The sequence below is a fragment of the Anas acuta genome, chromosome 16 (genome assembly GCF_963932015.1).
Source record: "Anas acuta chromosome 16, bAnaAcu1.1, whole genome shotgun sequence".
Taxonomy (NCBI): domain Eukaryota; kingdom Metazoa; phylum Chordata; class Aves; order Anseriformes; family Anatidae; genus Anas; species Anas acuta.
The window spans coordinates 14,375,255-14,394,154 of NC_088994.1; the positions used below are offsets into that span (position 1 = coordinate 14,375,255).

Consider the following 18,900-nt stretch of genomic DNA (forward strand, 5'->3'; position numbering starts at 1 on the left):
TTTCCTTTTCCCCTTCACAAGTTTTCCTCTGTGTTCCTCCCCTCGGCTGTCTCTTTCCCCCCCTCTCCCATACAAACACTTTGAGCTCGAGTCTTGATACTGAAAAAAACACACCCACCACGGAGCAGCCCTAAGCCAGTGTTTCCTTTGTCCTTGCTCTTTAAAAGCCGTAGTTGCTGCTCAGATGAGGTAACAGGCCTCATAACACAAGAAGTATGTTTTTCAGAACTTAATGTCCTCTGCCACAGATGTCGTCTCTGCCAGAGGCTTATTAACACCTCAGAAGAGCAAAGCCCTGCCCACAAAGGGAAGGGAATCTAAAGAAGATACACAAACAAAGGAGGTGAATGTTAAAAGCAGCTAATGAGGGGGAAAAAAAACCCTCCACCTTCCCATCACGGCACTTCAGAACAAGTAGCATTGCCAAGCACTAAGAACGTGGGGATTAAAGAGACAATTTAGGAAGACTTGATGCGAGGAATGGAAATCTCCTGGAGGACATTAAAAGAACACAGAAGATCAGCGCACATATTTGGGGAAAAGAAGAGAGACCTTAAAAAAAAATAAAATAGACGTACGCATACGGACAACTTTGCAAGGACTAGCAGAAAAGCTAGTTGGAAATAATCAGGTGCATTTATTTTCTGGAAGGGAAATTTAAATTTAAAAGAAAACTGAAGCTGTGCTATGGGAGGGGGACGTGCACAAAGCGGTTTCGTTATCAAAAAACGCTGTGCGTTCAAAGGGACTTGCTGCAAAAGCAACCCTGTTTGTTTACAAACCTTTTTATTTAAAAGCAATCCTCTCAGAAACACCAAGAAGCTCTCCAACAAAATACCCACTTCACTGGCTGGTCTCTCTTGCTGCTTCTGAAATTCCCGTTCTTCCCCCAGCACCACCTTTGGTTTGGTCCCCAGCATGCCGAGGACTCGCAGGGGCCAGCCTCGTGCCCTGGGATGTGATTTCCCTTCCCTGCCCCATCAGAGAACCCCAGCATCGGGCCAGAGAAATGGATATGGTTGGAAAAGATGGCAAAGAAAAGGGTCTCCTGGTCCTCCTGGAGGCAAGGCAGGAACGTGGCAGGGGTCAGGGCCCATGTGGACTGCTGGTGTGAGACATGGGTGGGTGAGGAGTGATGACGGGGCCCCAAAGATCACCAGAAACAAGCAGCAAGTCCTGACGTCCCAAAGGGCACCGTGCCTGAGAACAGGCAACACGGACAATAAAATCAGCCCCTGAGATCGTGGTTATTTAAAGCAAGGTTTCATATGGAAATGATCGGCCCACGGAGGGACCAGCTGGGTGCACACCATGCATAATGCTGAAACTGTGGGCATTTACCCTCGGCAGGGCACACAGGGGCTGCCGGATCACAGAACATGTCACAGGGGTTGAGAAAAGTCCAGGGGCTAAAAAGATTCAAAGGGCACTCAAGGCAGGCCTGGCTGCAGAAGTTGGGCTCTAAAGGCTTCCCAGTGAGTTACGTGGCATTCACCCCTTCACGGGGACACAAACCCGAGAGGGGCTGGTCCAGCATCAAAGCTGCAAACCCCGATGTCAATAAGGACCCTGGGTGGTGTTATCCCTCTGGTACCCTAATTCTGTGTCAGCCAACAGGGGGGATCCTCATTTTTGGTTCTCAGAGGCTCTGCGTGTTACAGGTCCTGTGTGAAGGGGAAAGAGGTGCGTGGAGCCCCAACTTCACCCCTCAGGCACTGGAGAAATTAATTTTTTCAAGATATTCCCCCCCTGTATATGATCCGAGGCCAGCCTTGTGAGCAATCCTTGCTTGTGCGGGGCTGAGCCAGCCCGAAGGATATGATCAGGATCATCCCAAGGGCAGGAGGAGGCAATCTGCCTCAGATGGTGTCGGCTTGGATGGCAGTCAAGGAACCAAATCTTCTGCGGAGATTAACGAGCTCTGCAGGTGCAGGGGAAGAACAGGCTCTCGGAGCACGGGGGAAGAAAAACACACGGTATGGAAAAGTGCCCGCTGCCCGGCTCACCGGCGAAACTGTTAAACAACTGCCAGTGGGTTTTCTGGAAGGAGGTCAGGAGAAGCAGAGGGGTAGAAAGAAAGAAAACAGCAGCCCCCCGCGTCCCGAAGGAAGGAGGTGCCGGCTAGCGCTTGGAGATCCGATCTGCCCCCTGCGTGTTGTGCGAGTTGCCTCGCTGGAATCAAAGGCTGGAAAAGCAATTTGCAAAATAATGCTGGTGGCTGAGCAGCACCACCCCACGTCGGAGCCGCTTCTCACAGTGGGGTTATCTCACCTTTGTCTGCGCGCATAAAATTAATCTTTCTGACCGGAGGGGCCGAGTTATTCGGTGCTACAGAGCCTTGCAGGCAGCCTGATGGCAGAACAGGCTCTACAAAGCATTCCCTGATCCCAACCAGCCTCAGAAAGCACCTCCAAAACCTTCCTACCTAGAACGTATCCAAAGGCGGAGGGGAAACACCGGCTTCCCAGGGAACAGCTTCAAGGGACTAAGTGGGGATGGCAGCAAAAGCGATGTGCTAAGAAGAAGGACGAGCTGCCGAGATGATCAGTTCCTGGCGTGATATTCCCCAAACACTCCCGAAGCCTCGCAGCCTCCATATGGCTCAGCAGACACGTACAGTAACGGGATCGTTGGGAACATGCAGTCCTATAGGAAGGGAACGAGAAGCGCAGACGTGGCCGCGTGCTCCTCCACATCGTGTTGGGATGGGAGCAAATTCTCCTTCCCCCATCATCCTGCCCCGAAGTCCCCTCTGCCCTCCAGACCCTTTGGGGTTCCCATGCAAAGCCCTCGTCTCTCCGTGCTGTCAGCAGAGCAGGGTTTTTAGGGAGCAGAAGCGTAGTGAGTCCCAGTGGTTCCCAGGGATTTTCCCTAGGAGATGTCCTCGTGTGACCGCCCCAGCCCATCCCAGAGCTGCTGGACTCATGGTCTCTGCTGGCCACAGCATTTATTGTTGCTCTGAGGAAGGGTCAGGCCTGTAGAGAGCTCCAGAAAAACTTCCTGGTCATGGTTTGTGAGCACGAAGCCTCCATCCCCAGCCTACTGAGGCTCAACCAGCTGCAGTTGCACTTTCTGAGAGTCTTTTCCAAGGCTGATAACCAGCATCCGCACCACTTGTTTCTCAGTCATCTGCTCTCCAGTTTTGAGAAACTATTTCAGTTCTACAATCCTGGCTTGCCATCTTTTCCTTTCTATGAGGTTTTGGAAGGAAAAAGGATGATTCACCCTTTTTTTTTTTATTACTTTTTCCAAGTGGGGGGCTCCTTCACACACGGCTACTTGCTTCTAGCATCCATCGCACCACTCCTGTTGGCACCTGCGGTGTCTTTGATTCCTTCTCTTCCCTCACCGAGGGGCTTGTTTATTTTTATTTATTTATTTCACGGGCAGAGCCTAATTCTTGGTTTCCTCGTTAAAACCCCTCAGCCGAGCTCCTCAAGGAGCAAAGCAGTCATACGGAAAGTTAATGAGAAATTCTCACTCCACCCCTGAGGACCGAGGAGGGGATAATTTAGGTAATATTTGGAACCAGCTCTGACCCTTTTTAGACTCCCCAGCACCCTCCACAGGAGGAGGAGGAGGACCCAGCTGCCCTACTTCTCCTTGTCGATGCCACCAGCGCCTGCTTCTGCGTGCACGGCGCTGCTGGCAGGTCCAAGCACTACCTGGAAGGTGGGGAACCACCTGCGTTTTTATGGCCTTTGGGCAAGAAATGTTAATTTTCAGCTCTTTCCTCCACTGGACACACGGAAAGCTGATGCCTGGCTCTGACACCTGCTGGATGTGACCGTCTTGTAACATCCTAATCAGCCTGATGGGCAAGACCGAGCATCCTCTCCCTCTGCCCGGGATGGGTTCTCCCCCTGCTCCGCTCCACTGTGCTTCCCCTGGGAAGCGTTTTGTGATGCTTTGGGTCTCTTGTAAGCCGCCATTCTTCCATTTGGGCAGTCTTTCAACTCCGTGAAAGTTACACGTTGTTTTCATTTCTTCTCAAGTACCTCAGGTCAAAGAAAGACCGGTGGCCGTGGCTTTAAAAGCCTAATAAAGCCTTTCATCCGCAGACCTGCTTGCTGGCGCAAAGTCAGGGAAAACAAACTAAGTCATCGAGTGTTGTTCAAACTGTCAGATCCTTTTCAGCGAGCTCTTCCTGCCAGCCTGTTCGCGTGCGTTTGGGGGCTGGGATGGGGAAACGGGGAGGGGGAGGAAGAAAAAAAAAAAGAAAAAAAAAATCCCGATGGCAGAAAGCCCATGGAACAACTGGCACCTCTCCAGAGCTGCCTCCCCCCGGCCCCTAGCCCGCCTTCGTGGGCACACGGGCGCCTGCCAAGCTGCTCGGCACACGCGCGCGAGCGTGCGCGCACGCAAGGCGCGGGCAACCAAATGACTTCCCGACAACTTTGCTCACAAGTGGCACTCCACTCCCGGCTTGGCACCTCCCGTGTCCCCCCTGCGCCCCCGCCTCTCCAGCCTCCCAACGAGCTGGACAGGTTCCAGTGCTTAAAAGCCCATTTAACCACTCCCTTTTGTTTGGGAACGCTAAGCCTTGATCTGATTTTATCGACTCCACCGCCGCCGCCGTGCCAAGGGGAGGAGGATGCGGAGGGTTTCAGAGGATCCTGCAATGAGCTGAAAAGCTCCGGGAGCCCTTCAAGCTTCGAGAAGGGCTTTGCCCGCTCGGCGGCAGCCCTCGTGCCATTGAGAAGCCCCGGGAGGAGAGCGTGTACATTTGCTGGACCACACAGGATGGTTTCTGCTCCGGCTTTTGTGCACGCTCCTCCCTTTAAAAACTTCATTATTGGCACGCTCGGGAGCCGAAAGTCGGTGCCATGGTTGGCTGGCACTGCCTTTTGATGGTTAAATAGTGCTTTATCCTCTGCCTTGTTCAGTGCCGCTATGCCCAGGAAAAGCGGAGCGGCAGGGGTGGGAGGCGAGAACAGGACCTCTGCTCTGCCTGACAATTGTAATTTTCCAGGGTATTGTTCGGAGACATCCCTCTGCAAACGATAAAGCCAGCATGATTACAAAAAAATATATCCTTTTAAAATATGTTTCTCTTTTCCATAAAGCAGGTAAAGGCAGCTGCATTGAGAGCTAATTTCTATCCCTTTGTGCAGTGCAGCATTTGGATGCCCTCTTAAGGATGCCGGGTTTGAAAGTTTCCCTTATCAACATCATTTTTTCTCATAACCCCAGACGAGCTCTTAACATTAGTGACAGCAAGGGCCAGGAAGGCAACATGACAGACAACCAGGCAGACCCGGAGTAACGAGAGCCTCTTCCCCACACCACACCTCCCCTTCCCACGCCATCACTTCTGGAGGCAGCCTGGGAGGAAGGACACGCGGCTCGGCTGCTTACGGCACGGGGAAAGACGTAGCCAGAGTCTGCCCACCAAAACCACCTGCCCCAGGGAAGGCTGGTTTTGGTGCTTTGGTCCCGTGCTTTGTGTCCATGAGTCCACCAGTCCTGTGCCTCTGCTGCCATGTGGCTGCTGACCCGGGGGATGAATTTAAACGTCCCTATAGCTGCTGGAAATTTGGCTGAATGAGAACAGTTTCTCGTCTATGCAAATTACAACCATCAAGACTCTGCCCTCACATATCCTGCAATCTGGAGGAAAGAGTCTGCTCCTGCTAGGCACTCACTCAACCATTTTTAACTTTCCAGAGGGCTCTGGCTCTGCCCTCCTCTGCTTTTTTAATTTCCCACCGAAGAAAAAAAAAATAATAAAGGAAGTAATGATGTGGTCAACAGAAGGAGCAGCATGTTCGAGGCAGATCCTACCCAAAAGGTGACACAGAAACAGAGACTTAGCGGCATCAGGAATAGCACAGCCTGGAACAATGGCTCTGAAAAACAAATTGCACGCAGACACTATCCAAGCAACTGCCTTCGGTCCAAACCAGTCAGATATTTGTGATGTCCTGCAGCTTCAAGAAGGATAACAGGCAGCTGAGTACAAGTGCTGAAGATCACGTTAGCCCTACTGGATTATTCAGGTCATGCTAAACAACAAATTCAGCGGATTAAAAGAGCCCTCATTCCTGCTGTGCAGTTTTAACAGCCTGCAAGTTACACTGAGGGCTGAGGATGCTATGGACGTTGCATGTCTTGTGCAGCACTTTATAGTCAGACAAGCTCAGCAAGGGGCATCTGCCTTCCTAAAAATTACCATTGACCCGTTCCTGTTTAGGAACATTGAGAAACCAATGGACTCACCCAGCAGCTATGTGAAAACCTCTTTGCCAAGCCATGCAGAACTCACTTTTGTGTCTGCAGTGTATCGGCATTGTATTACCATGACAAAACCAAATTACTGCCATTGAGGGAAGCCTTTGCGAGCACAACAGTCCTGCTCGAGTAATAAACTCGTGCGCACAAATGATAGCACAAAGGGGTGGATGTGTAGCTGCTGTGGGACTGCTGGGGTAGCGGTGCAGTGCTGCAGCTTCTTTCTTGCCTTGCCCAAGCCCTCATCCATGCAGGCATCGGTGCCTCCTGGCATTGCAGTGCTGCTGCCTCGTGTTCGTGGTCCTGCCATCGCTGCCAAACAGCCCCCATCACACCCAGGGTTGCTGTGGCACTGCCCCTTCCCTCATTGGGGTCAGCGAAACCATGGGTGTTCCTGTACAGCGGCTGAAGCCACCCACCGTAATTAAGGCTGCGTTTCATTTGAAAAATAATGCTATAGTCAGTACAAACAAACAGGCTGCATTGCCTGGGAACGGTGATCCTGAGACAGGTTGGAAGAGAAGCTCCTGACTTCCAGCACACGTGCACCAAGCCTCCACCTGCCGAAAACTGCCCTGCACGACATGAGGAAATAAATCCTTCGGTGACCAAGTGAATGAATGATGAACAAAGGAGCTGGTGGTGTTCCTGCCTCATTTTTACAACCCCATCCTGCTGAGGCAGGCTGTGTTTGGGGGCTCTGGGTTCTACCAGGGACAGAGCTGTGCAGTTCCCATCCCCATGGGGGGAGCAGTGATGGGGTCTCCTCTCCCCCACTGCCCATGCTGGGAGACTGGTAGGGATTAAATATAGCCAAGGCTTCTGCCTCTGTTACAGCTGGTAGGAATTAGCTGACAGCCTAGACAAGTATGGGAGCTGACAGACCGACACACCTACATGCTGCATGGGGTGGCACAGAGCTGCTTTCCTTAAACTGGGCTAAAAATGAAACCGGCCAGTCCCCGAGCGGGTCAGGACGTGGATGTGAGCGCTGCTCACGGGCTGTCAGGCTCCTTGTGGAGGCAAAAGCTCTCCTGAGATTCAATTAGCAACGCAAGAGAGAAGGAGTTGGTTTAGAGTAAAACACCGAGCCCATGCATGAGGATTTAGGACAGCTCGCGCTAGCACTGACCTCAAACAACAGTTTCAGAGTAGCTTTGACCTTGCAGTCAGCACCTTATGGACCCAGGTCCCACACCAGAAACTGAGAGCAGAGATCCACATGAGAAGCCGAAGCCCCTACTTTTCCACCCATAGTTGTTATCTGGCTTAATGTCTGGATGCATCAGCATCTTTAGAAGGCTCTCAGCTAAGAAAGTCACCCCCAAATCTAAACATCACTTCTCACGCTAGGAGGATGCCAGGGTAACAACGTCATCAAGGCTTTTTTCACAAAAGTTTGCAGATACTGCTGGGTATTTTTGCAGCTAAAATAAATCACCGTGAGCTCCCACAAGGGCTCCTTGAAGGTACGAGATGGCAAAACTGAATGCTCACCACCAGCGGATCAGCAAGCAGATGGAAAAACCACAGTCAGAGGTTGCACCGCGTTTGCTGTTTCTTTAAGTCGCTGATGGATTCACACATGATGCAACTAGACACAACACAGCACTTGCATCTTCCTGCATCAGTGATTCCGCAGACATAGAGCTTCCCACCCTCCTCTTCCCCTTTCCAAAGCCCAGGCACATTTTTGTCTGCAACTGGGTACAGTCACGTTCTGCGTACGAGCCCAGCAAAACAAAACATCCCCTTTTCAGTTCACAGAGCTGCCGTGGCAGAAATAAATATTATTTTGTTTGTTGCCGTTTCCTTTCTCTTTGCTGCCGTTTTGTTTCCCAAAATCATTGTTCTGCCGAGCAGTGTAACAAAACCCATTCTTCCTCATTCAAGATTTCGCAGCTAGCTGCATCATAGTAGCTGGGTCCTCATTAAAAAGTCAATCCCTCTGAAGCCAAACCCAAACCCAAACCTCTCCAAAACCTCAGCCTCTGGAGAACTTCCTAAATCAGTAAGACAAGTGCCTGGCCTCCTTCCAGTTCCAGCAGGAAGCCACCAAGCACAAGGTTGCTGAAGCACAGCCACAGTTTGCAAGCAGAAGAGAACTCCTTTGGTTCTGCCTCTGCTCAGAGCATACTACGGCTGAATTTGGGACAGACTAAATTATTTTTCACTCCCAAACTGGGCTCTGACTGCAACTGGTACCAGCACTACTCAGGAAGAACAGCATCAGCTGCCCCTCTGGCTGATGCTCCCTGGATTTGAGAGCAAAACATCCGGAGGTGCAACGGGCACTGCAGTAGTGCTCTGCTTGCAGAAGCACATCGCTGGATATTGATGAGTCAAGCCAGGGGATGAGACCTCCTTGGAGGAGAAACCTGCTTGAGTTTGGGCTTTAGGATCCTGACATGGACTCGCCAAGATCAAGCACTTGGAAGGGCTCCTGACCTCTGTGTGCAAGGGGCAGCTTCAGGAATTAGCGTCTATTTTCTTCTCCATCCCTTCTCATTTTGTTTGCATGATCAGGTGGTAATTTTCCTCCCCATCCTTTCTTCTTCCCACCCTATCCGCCAATAACAAAACTACAGATGAGAAAAGACACAACTGCACAAGAGAAGGCATTTTCCACCCACTGCCCTATGCAGCAGCGTGGCAGGTTGTGTGGGTAAGGGTTGGATGGAGGCCGTGCGAGGCAGCGAGCCGAGCTGCCCCTCCATCCTCTGCTCCTGGCTTCACTGAAGGCACCGGGTGTGAAACGGTGCCAGCACCGACCCCGTGCACTTTTCTCAGCAGCCTTTGTGCCGAAGGAGCAGTCGGACCAAATCTGTGCCCTGTGTGTTGTGCTTGCCTTTACCGGGTGTCCCCAGAGAGGAATATTCCCTGGTTTTGCATCACTGATAAAAAAAAAAAAGCATGGTTTTGTGCAGACACTGGCTGCGTGGCCCAGCGGACGCAGTGCTGTTGCGGGTCGGTGTTAGAATCCATTTAAAGCAGCCTGCCTGGCTGACAGCTTCAGAGTGAAGGAAACGTATTAATCAACGCTTACCTTGGATTTTGGCTTGGGGGGTTCTTTTTCCCAACAGGGGCTGCTTCACGGGGATTTTTGCAGCTAGGAAAAAAAAAAAGAAAAAAAAAAAGAGAAGGTATTGTAAGAACAAATCAAAAGAAGAAATTACATTAGCATGCCATTTTTAGAAAGCTCTACTTGTTTTATGGATTATTTTGATTTTTGCTTAGCATTACAGCTGATCAGATTAATCTTTGGAAAAGAAATCTTTTTAAGTATATCCTCGTTTTTGATGGAAATTGTATGTGCTCTGATGTGAAGCCAATTGTAGGGTTGTTCCTCTCCTCCAGCCCCTTTCTTCCTCCCCATTTACCATATTGGAAACTGAGGGTGGTCCCGGAGCTGCTCCTTGATATCCCACCATATCCACCCGGTTAGTTTATCACCAAACTCACGGCATGCTTTACACTCCCCAACAGGACAATTAAAACAACTCGAGATTAACAGAAGATGAATTTTCAGGTACCATCAGCCCAGTTTCTAGGACAATTGCCCCTACCAGTCAGGGCAAACGTCTCCAGTTCTGAACTACTCAACCCAATGTCAAATGCACAGCGATGGAGCTGCAGAGTCCTGACCTTCCTTTTGGGGGGGTTTCCCAAAACACCTCTTCTAAGAAAGAGAGAATTCCCCAAATTAATTTGTCGGAAATTCACCGTAAATATTTGTTAACCCGCTTCTCCTGCCTCCTCCCTCCCTCCCCAGGACCTCTTTGTCTCACACCAGTGCTCTGCCGCCCTCGGATCCTACGAGCCCTTCTGCCTCGATGCTTCACGGGCTGAAATGATCCTCACCAGCCCGCCGATGGAGCTGAATTAAAGTGGCCTTCCCCAGTTCACATATTGAACCATTCCTCTCTCTCCTCTCTGCTCTTGCAGCTACAGTTCTGGGTGGATTTCATCTTATTAAAAAAAAAAAAAAAAAAAAAAACACCACCTAAAAGGCCCCTAGCCCTGTCCCAGCCCCATCTTTCCCTGCCAGAGCTGCCCCAGGATGCCCGAGCTGGGTGGGAGCTGCTGAAGATCTCGGAGCCCAAGCCTCCAGCCTTCAACTTCCACATGTGGTCGTGGGTGGCAGATTTCTGCCTTTCACACTTAAAAACAGAGTAGTTCTGCTCGATGGGGAAGGGGCAGCTGGTTAACCTCCTCTTGGGATGTGCAGGATGCAGTGGAGCATTTTTGCACCCCCTGGGGCCACAGCCATCGTGACCATCGGTCACCCCAAAACCTGCCGTCCCCAGCCCCGAGCTCACAAACCTGATATCGTTTTGGTGCCATTCAGCCCAGGAGAATTGGGAAAATAAAGTTTGTTCCTTCCTGTGCTGCCCTACAACCACCCTGAAAAACAGCCCTAAATATTCCTATGTTTTTAGCATCATGTGAAACCTTTTTCTGCTGATCCTACAAACCCAGGTGCTGCTGCACATCATGGTCCCGGGGTGTGAGACCTGCTGCCACGGGGCAGGGGCACGGCCACCTCTCCCCTGCTCTGCCTTGGGCTGTGACACGAAGAGGCTCCTTCTGCACGTGCTTCTGTGAAACCATGTGCCTGCACCGTGAGCTCAAAATGACACTTCTGAATAATTTAAGATAACGATAATAGAAACAGTAAAAAAACTCTTGTAGAGACCAAACCCGATTCCTTTCACAGCTTCTGAATTAGTTTTTCACTTGTAGCCACTTCTGCTCTATCTTAAGAGCTATAAAAAAGCGCGATAGAAGGGAGTATTAAAAATTATTAATGCTTTTTTTTTTTTTTTTTTTTTTTTTTTTTTTTTAAAGTACCTATTGCTTAACCTTCTGCAGTTCTGTTCCTGGGTTCCCATGCAGCTTCCATCTGCACACCAAGAGCCTCGCGGAGCCCCTTGCACACTGCAGCCGAGCCTGCTGAGGACGGGCTATTTTGGGCCTTTTCCCCTGCAGCTGTTTTGTTTTGTTCTGCTGGAGACGATGTCACACGAGGTCGGCTTTTTTTTATTATTATTATTTTTGAGCTTTATTTACAAGACAGCATTAACCATTTGGACTTCCCAGCCCCAAAGTCTTTGCTGGTTTTCTGAATGCAGCGGATTTGTTATTTTTTCTTTGGTTGGTTGGCTTTAATTTTATTTTTAAAGCTGAGAACTGAGTCCAACATCACAGAGCATCTCGCTGTCAGGAATACAGAAGCGTGGGCTGCCCCAGGAGCACAGGACCGGCCCAGCACCTTCTGCCCAGCAGCACCCAGGGGTGTTGGGAGCCGCACTCGGGGTACCCGACCTCACCAGGAGCGAAGAGCCACGCTCAGCGCTGCGGGACTCCGGTTCCCTGCCTGCACTTCTCCATTGATTTATGGGGCAGCTCATTTCCAGATCCACCTCCTCCAGGAGGAGGAACCTCGCTCGATGTGAATAACCAGCTCCTATATCTCTTAAAGCACTCGCCGCGTCCTTCCGAGGGGGGAATTATGGCGAAGGGCAACGTTTCCCCTCCCTTCGCATGGGGCTGCAAATGAACGCAGCCGGAGAGCCGGTGCGGTTTTGCTGGGTTTGTTGTCATTTTGTGCTGTTTTAAAGGAAAAAAGTGCAAAGCCCATAACCCAAAGCAGAGCTCGAGGAGGAGGAGGAGGAGGTCCCGCGCCCCACGGCCGCGGCGGGGGCACACAATGGCAGGCACACACGCCTGCCGCCCATTCAATCTCTCCCTCGCGTCTCTATATCTATATCCACATGCCCCACAAAGGCATATTTTCTACATTAAGCCTATGGATTACTGGCTCAGGCCCTTACAGAAGGAAAAAAAAAAAAAAAAACGTTGCCAAGGCGACGAGCCAGGGGTTGCTATGGCATTTCGGAGGCGAGCAGCTGGGCCAATCCCCGCTCGCTGCGAGCTGGGAAGGCGCAAAGCCCCGAAATTTAATGTCAGCGCCGAGAGGAAGGGAAGCTGTTGAGGCATGCATGATGCTGAGCGTGCGCTTGCTAAATGCGGACAACATGGCCCCCATGATTAGGACCAGCACACTAATGAATATTCATTGGGCTGATTAAAGCAAAGTCAATTAACTACTTGACTGCTTGATTTTTTCCTGGGTTTCAGTCTTCTCTTTTAACCATTTTGCCACTGGGGATGCTCTTGTTCTGCCCTTCATCTCCCTCTTTCCTCTTATTTTCTTATGCTGGCAATTAGGGTTCAGATATTTTTTTTTTTTTTGGTCTTTGTGCCTTTTACTGACAATAACCCATCCCATTCGGATTTTACGGCTTCCTTTATTTCCCCAGTAAATCACGCTCTTCTAGGGTCACCGTCTTCCGCTGCTGCGGTAGGTAAGCCAGAAGGTCACAGATTCCCATCAAGTTTTTAAATCTCACGTGCGATGTAATTCAAAATCCACGGCTAAGCAATAATGCTGATTTTCTACTTCACAGTGGGATTCCCCCCCATCAGCGCAGCCCTTTGTTTTATAACAGAAGGCTGCTGCGAGCCTGGCCGAGGGCTGGGGAATATTTTTTTTATTCCGATTTGTCAGAGCGGGATTTCTTCAGATGGACGACTCAGACCGAATGTTCTAGGAAACCTAAAGGGATCCTAAAATAAAACAACAATTCATTAAAATGGTTTTCAATTCCGAGAGATGTCTTTCTCCCAGCGCAGTAGTGATGTAATGAGGCAGTGATGGGGACTGCATATTTTATAAAGACCATTTTTCAGAATGCGCCTGCAAACTAAAACATGTGATTAAATTAAAAATAAATGAAAAATTGTTGGCCAGAAATCAACATTTGTGAGCTCAGCACTTACAACCTAACCTGGGAAAATACATCCATTTTCATCACGTTCAAATTTCTCCGGTTCCTGTATTATGTATACAGGACTTTCAGAGAAAGATGCATTTCTGTGATAGCGAGGAATCTCCTGGAGGGGAGTCATTAGGAGCTGTAAGTAATACCCCGATGGGTAGAGTGGAAAACCTGAACGTAATCACCCAGCACTTGGGCTCGTATCTTTGTCAGCAATTGAAATAAAAAGGTGCCGAGGCAGGCAGAGCCTACAGAGGGAAGGCACGGCGCTGCCTTCCAACGTTGCACGTTCAGTACCTGGTACAATTCAGTTACATCCAGGCAAACCCAAATTGCCAGTCCTGCTCCCCTCCTCTAAGGAGCAAAAGTCACAATTCGAGGCTGGCGACTCAAATACGTGCCGGTCAAACTGGGGAGGGAAGGGTGGGTTTGAACCAAAAAGATTACAGGGAGAAAAGGAAATAGAAGAGGAATGGAGTGAGGCAGAACATAACCGAATGGGGAACTGAATTATTTTGAACTGCAAGCCAAAAATATATAACCAAATCTCATTCTATAAGCTCCGCAGACACCCATGTTTCTCCGTTATTTGGCTAGAGGATGCACTTATTTAGGTTTTCATACTTATATGCTTTTAAAAGCAAATCCACTACAACGTGGAAAACTGAGAACTGCAATATTCTGTGCTGGGGGAGCATTACAAACAGTTTCTCTGCAATCTCGCTGTGTGAGCATCCTCCTCTGATTAACGCCATTACCCCAACTTTTAATCTTTGCATTTGCAGCCCAATATTTAGCACCTGCTCGGACCCTACACATCATTCCAATTTCCCCCCACGCTGGATAATGCTGACGGAGGATGAAAACTGCCGGTGTGCGTGTGCCCGGCTCGCGGAGATGCTGCCTTCCTTCCAGGGCTTTGCGTTTCTGCCTTCAAAATCAGCAATCTGCATAGCAACACCGAGCTCCACGGGGTTCACGTGTAACTCACCCCAATCTGAGGAGCACCACAACAAACAGTCACCTGTTTACAAATTAAAAGAGCGACAAAAGAAGGGGAAGGGGAGCGTGTTCAGCTGCCACGTTTAATCAAAACAAAATGCGTTGTGGGCTCTTTTTCAAAATCAGACATTTTTGTCTGCGCACTGGAAATCTCCTCGCAGTTTAACTGGGGGCAACGTGCAAACGTTGAGGGGCGCGCGCAGAGAAAAGGAGAATGATTTTGTTTTAAAAAAACAAAACAAAACAGAGAATTAGATTCAAATTGTAACTGGGTCACAAACGAAACACAGTCAGCAACCTCGCCGAGGTTTGCCTACAGTAGAGGAAAAATGAGCGGCGACAAAAAACCCCCACGCAAGCTGCCACGCGCCTCAGCAGCCTTTGCAATTCCTGGTCAGGAGAGGCCACAGCACCAGCCGGGCAGGGCGCGCGGGTCAGGATTAAGATGCATTAACAGATTCGTAGGGAGGGAGCGTGCCCAGCACCTGCCCGCAATTTGCCAATTCTCCCCATCTCCCTTCCCTGCGAATCTAATTCTCTTTTCTACTCAGAGGAAGATTTTAAAAATAATTTAATTCTGGGTCAAATTTGCATCCCTGAGCTGCAAAAAACATTTTATCTCCGAATCTACACGGGCGTAAGAAGTGCACAATGACTGTGCTCGCATCTGAACGATGTGACCGAAAAAACCCTCAAGGATGTGCATGTGTGTGCATGCATACACGCAGGGATAAAGGCTAATAAACAGCACTTAGCTCACGTCTAAGGCACAAGAAACATTCTATCAACTTAAAAAAAAAAACAAACGTGAAAACAGAAACCCAAAATTTGCTTCTGCACAGTGGAAATATCCCGACTGCAAGTGAATGCAGGGTTAAGTCTCCGGGTTCCCGTCTGATACTCCCAGCCTTTCATCATGTCTCTATGAATTTTTATTCCTGCACTCGGGGGGAAATTAAGGCTGATGGTGTCAGCACAGGGTTTGGAGCCCCATTTCGACGTTTCTCGTGCTTGGCCTGGTTAATTCAGACCCTTTCGGTTTGATTCCCACCCGTTTAGGCGGAGGGTTTGGGGCTCCCTAATCCGCTGCGGCCGTGCCGTGGTTTCTCGGAGGCTATTTCCCACCCAGCTCCCCCCTGGGCCTCCCTGTGCTCCTTGTGTCAAGGCAGAAGCCATTTTCCTGGGCAGATGCAGTTAAAATCCTCGCCCTTCACCCTTTGCTTCCAGCCCTGCCGAGCCAGGAGGGCTGGGAGCAGCGGCAAGCCCCAACTTTCCCTCTCCTCGCGGTGCAGGAGAAGCCCGGTGCGTTTGCGATTGAACCGTGATGTGTCTGGGATTAAAGCACACACGTTTACAGCCCTGGCGGTGCTAACCAACCAGAAGAGTTATCTAACACACGATACATGTGATTGCTTGAATAATATTACAGCGCACGCCGCGTCCCTTCCTCCCCGCACGCACAGCCTCCCCGCGCACACACATGGTATTTCTAATAGGATCGCTTCCCCCCCTCCCTCCCTCTCCCCCGCTTTCACAATCTGTCGCTCTCCAATCTGCCCACTCTGCTCTATTTTCCCATCCAACATTCCCCCTCCAGCACCTTCCCCTCCTCTGCAGCCCCCGGCCTTGCTCCCTCGATCTTCCCCCTCCCCGGGCGCGCTGCGATGGCATCCGGATTTGGGCTCGGTGGACACTCAGAGCGCTTGGGCCGGTTAAAAGGAAAAGAAAAGGAAACTGCAATTCTTCTCCCTGTAACTAGCACTTCAATATCACAGTGAGCAACTAGCTCTGCTAATAATCCGGTGGCTAAAACCAATTTTTCATAGCGCTGGGCTACATTATTAATACCCAAATCTCACTCGGTGCCTTTTATCGGAAACTTTGCAAACAAGTTGGCCGTCGCCAGCTCTGATTTACAGAGGGGAAGGAACAGCAGAGGGAGGAGGAAGGCTCGGTCAGAGCTCCCCAGCAGGCTGGTAGCATAGCCTGAAATAAATTAGGTCTCCTGGGTTCCAGTCCGGTGCCCGAGCCATTAGTCTCTGACTACGAAACAAATGCAGAGAGGCCAGCGAATGCGTAAATTGAAGCAACACTTCACTGTTCTTGTAGTCTGCGGAATAATTACTGGGTGCATATGTAGCTGGAGATGCCTGAGGCTTCGGTGATCCCCGGGATGTATTTTTCAGATCCAGCCTTTCCTCTAGCCCACCCTGCTGCTCCTCCACGTTGCAGGAACTATTTGCTCTGGCTGCAGTTTGGCCCCAACCAGGCCAGGAGCTGGAAAACGCAGGTCACAGCCACATCCAGCCCAGCAAGGGGGTTGAGGAGTTGAGGGGAAGCACCAGGCTTTAGCCAGGCCTGGCAGGATTATGGAAATAAGTATTTAATTTTCCAGAAGAGAACGAGCTTGTGGCCAGCCTATGTGAGCCTATGCACGGACACACAGGGACACACCAAAAGCTCTTCCATGGCACTCGAGGAGGGGAAAGGTGGGGTTTACTCATTGTGTACGGTAAAAACAGTTCTCACAAAGAGGAGAGAAAGGTGAATACATGTATAAATTCCTGTTTTTCTAAGTGGTGTGCCCAATTTATGGTCCCCTCTCTTCTCCACGCTTTGGGGTAGTAGCAATGAGATCTGCATGGGATGGGGGAGGCTGGGCAGGGACTGCGCTAGGATCCTGCAGCATGGAGAGCCCAGGGGGTTATGATGGCCTGCTCCATTTTCCTGAGCATAAGAGCACCTACAGCTATGAAAATGAGTGCTGCTGCAAACAGAAAACAGTAAAATCAGCAAGAAACTTCTGCCATTCCTGCAGGCCAAGCAAAATCTGCTTTTAAGGCTGCTTTTACATAAGGAAAAAACCCTGAAGCTCCTTAAAAGTCCAGAAGGCACGAATGAAGTTCTTGTTCCTGTCCTGGGCTTGCTGGTTCTGCATGGCCTCAGCTCATCCCTCCCCACCTCCTGCATCTTGCTAGGTCAAGGCTGCACCTAGAGGCTGAAGACACCCAGCACAGCTTCCACTTTTATCTCATTCATCTGCAGGAAGCACAAAAATGCTCAGAAAAAAATTAAAGGTGCAGAAGACCAAATCTCTTCACCTCGTTTTTATTTTTTGTATTTCTGCACATGTGAACTTTTTTTTTTCATAAATGATTAATAAATAGGAGTTGGTACAAGTGTAGGCACAACCCTTGGCCGTGTTTGCCCTACATATTTAAAGACCAGATTACTTAAGAGACTTTGTGATCTGAAGTGGCCTGGAGTGAGCTGCATTTTATCTGCTGCAGTGCAAAGATCTTTGATGCAACAGAGTAAGGGAAAAAAAATTATTTAACCCTCCCAAGTCCTCCCCCCTCAGAAGTTATTTTAGAATAGCCTAGCCTTTGACGTGCTACATTTTAGGTTTAAAGCTCCTTGTAGTACCCATGCTCTTCCAGCACACTCAACCTCATCAAAACATGCACAGCTAGTGGCTCTTGTCCTATTTCTCACAAATCTTCCCCCAAAATCTCAAACACATATGCACCATATCTACTACTACTAACTAGAAGTTCGGCCCTCATCAGGTCAGAGAACTGGCTTGAAGTCAGGGTATTAAAAAATTACTGTATTGACCTCCCAATGTAACACTCACTGGAGATTTTGAGGCTTTTTTTTGGACCCATGAAGCAAGATGAGTATTATATCACAAAGCTGGGATAGTGGTTTAGGCACAGGGTGTGAGATGAGACCCTTAAAAACAAGGACAAAATGTCACGAGGCTGCTAAGGTCAGTGTGGTCCACTCAAAGAAACCTGTGAAATTCCTGAATTGAAAAAAAAAAACATTTGCATCTCTTTCCTGAGGAATATCAAACAATTGGAAAGATTATGGGATATTTTGACAACAAATTTCCTTTAACCTTCAATATAAAATATGGATGTTGAAAAGTAGACATCAAAATATATCAAATATGGCTCCGTAAACCACTGCTTTTATTCACTAGAGGCCACAAATGGTTTCCCCGATCCACAAAATTTCTGGTAAAATGGTAATTCAGATTCTCTCGCTGCTGACTGCGAGAGACCTGGACAAGCAGCTCACCCAGGGACATTCCTTGCTCAGAACTGTGAGGATCGAGCCTCCCGCAAAGATTCCTGTGCTCATCCAGGCTCCTGTACCAGGAGGGCACCTCCTTGCCTTGGGCAAGCACAGCTTTGTAGGAGGAACCCGGGCAGAAATCAGCCACCATAAAGGCGTGAAATGTCACAGCCGTTTTCAAAAGGGCTCCGACACCGAACCCAGGGACTACAGACCTGTGCGTGTGGCTCTTGTAAGCTAGCAAAAAAAATATTTGCAGTTCGGTGTGCATAAAGATCCCCAGGAACAGGGGCAGATCTGGGAGCATGCATCCAGCACAAAGGTGCTGATGTGGTGACTGTGCTTGGATCTCTGAGAAGCTTCTGGCCACTTCCCTCTCTAAAAGCTCTTAAAGAAACCAGACTATTGGGGCACAGGAGGGAGCGTCCTCTTCTGGGTTAATAACTGCAGGGCAATAATAATAGTTAATAATAAAGCACCCAGAGCCACCTGAAACCTCCACATTTCAGGCTGCAGGGTGCCCACGTGGAGCACCCAGCACCACGCTGTGCCCAGCTCTGAGCTGATGAACCACACCGAGTCCTCCCCCTCCAACCTTCGATGCCACCCAACAAATGCCCCGCGCTGCTCAGTGCCTGCCGAGCACGAAGCCAGCCTTGTGCTGAGCCATTCCCCTTCAACAAGTACAACCCAGAGGCAGAAGGAGCTCTCGAGCACCTTCCTTCCCTGTGCAAACTCGCCG

General features: G+C 49.7%; 1 long non-coding RNA gene across 1 annotated transcript; it reads right to left on the minus strand.

Annotated features, from left to right (window-relative positions):
- Positions 1-358: 358 nt before the first annotated feature.
- LOC137865610 (uncharacterized) lies at positions 359-9,342 on the minus strand. The gene is made up of 2 exons (XR_011102019.1): positions 9,278-9,342; positions 359-4,176 (listed from the first exon to the last, which is right to left on the minus strand). It is a non-coding gene; the product is annotated as an uncharacterized lncRNA (long non-coding RNA).
- Between the last annotated feature and the right edge of the window lie 9,558 nt (positions 9,343-18,900).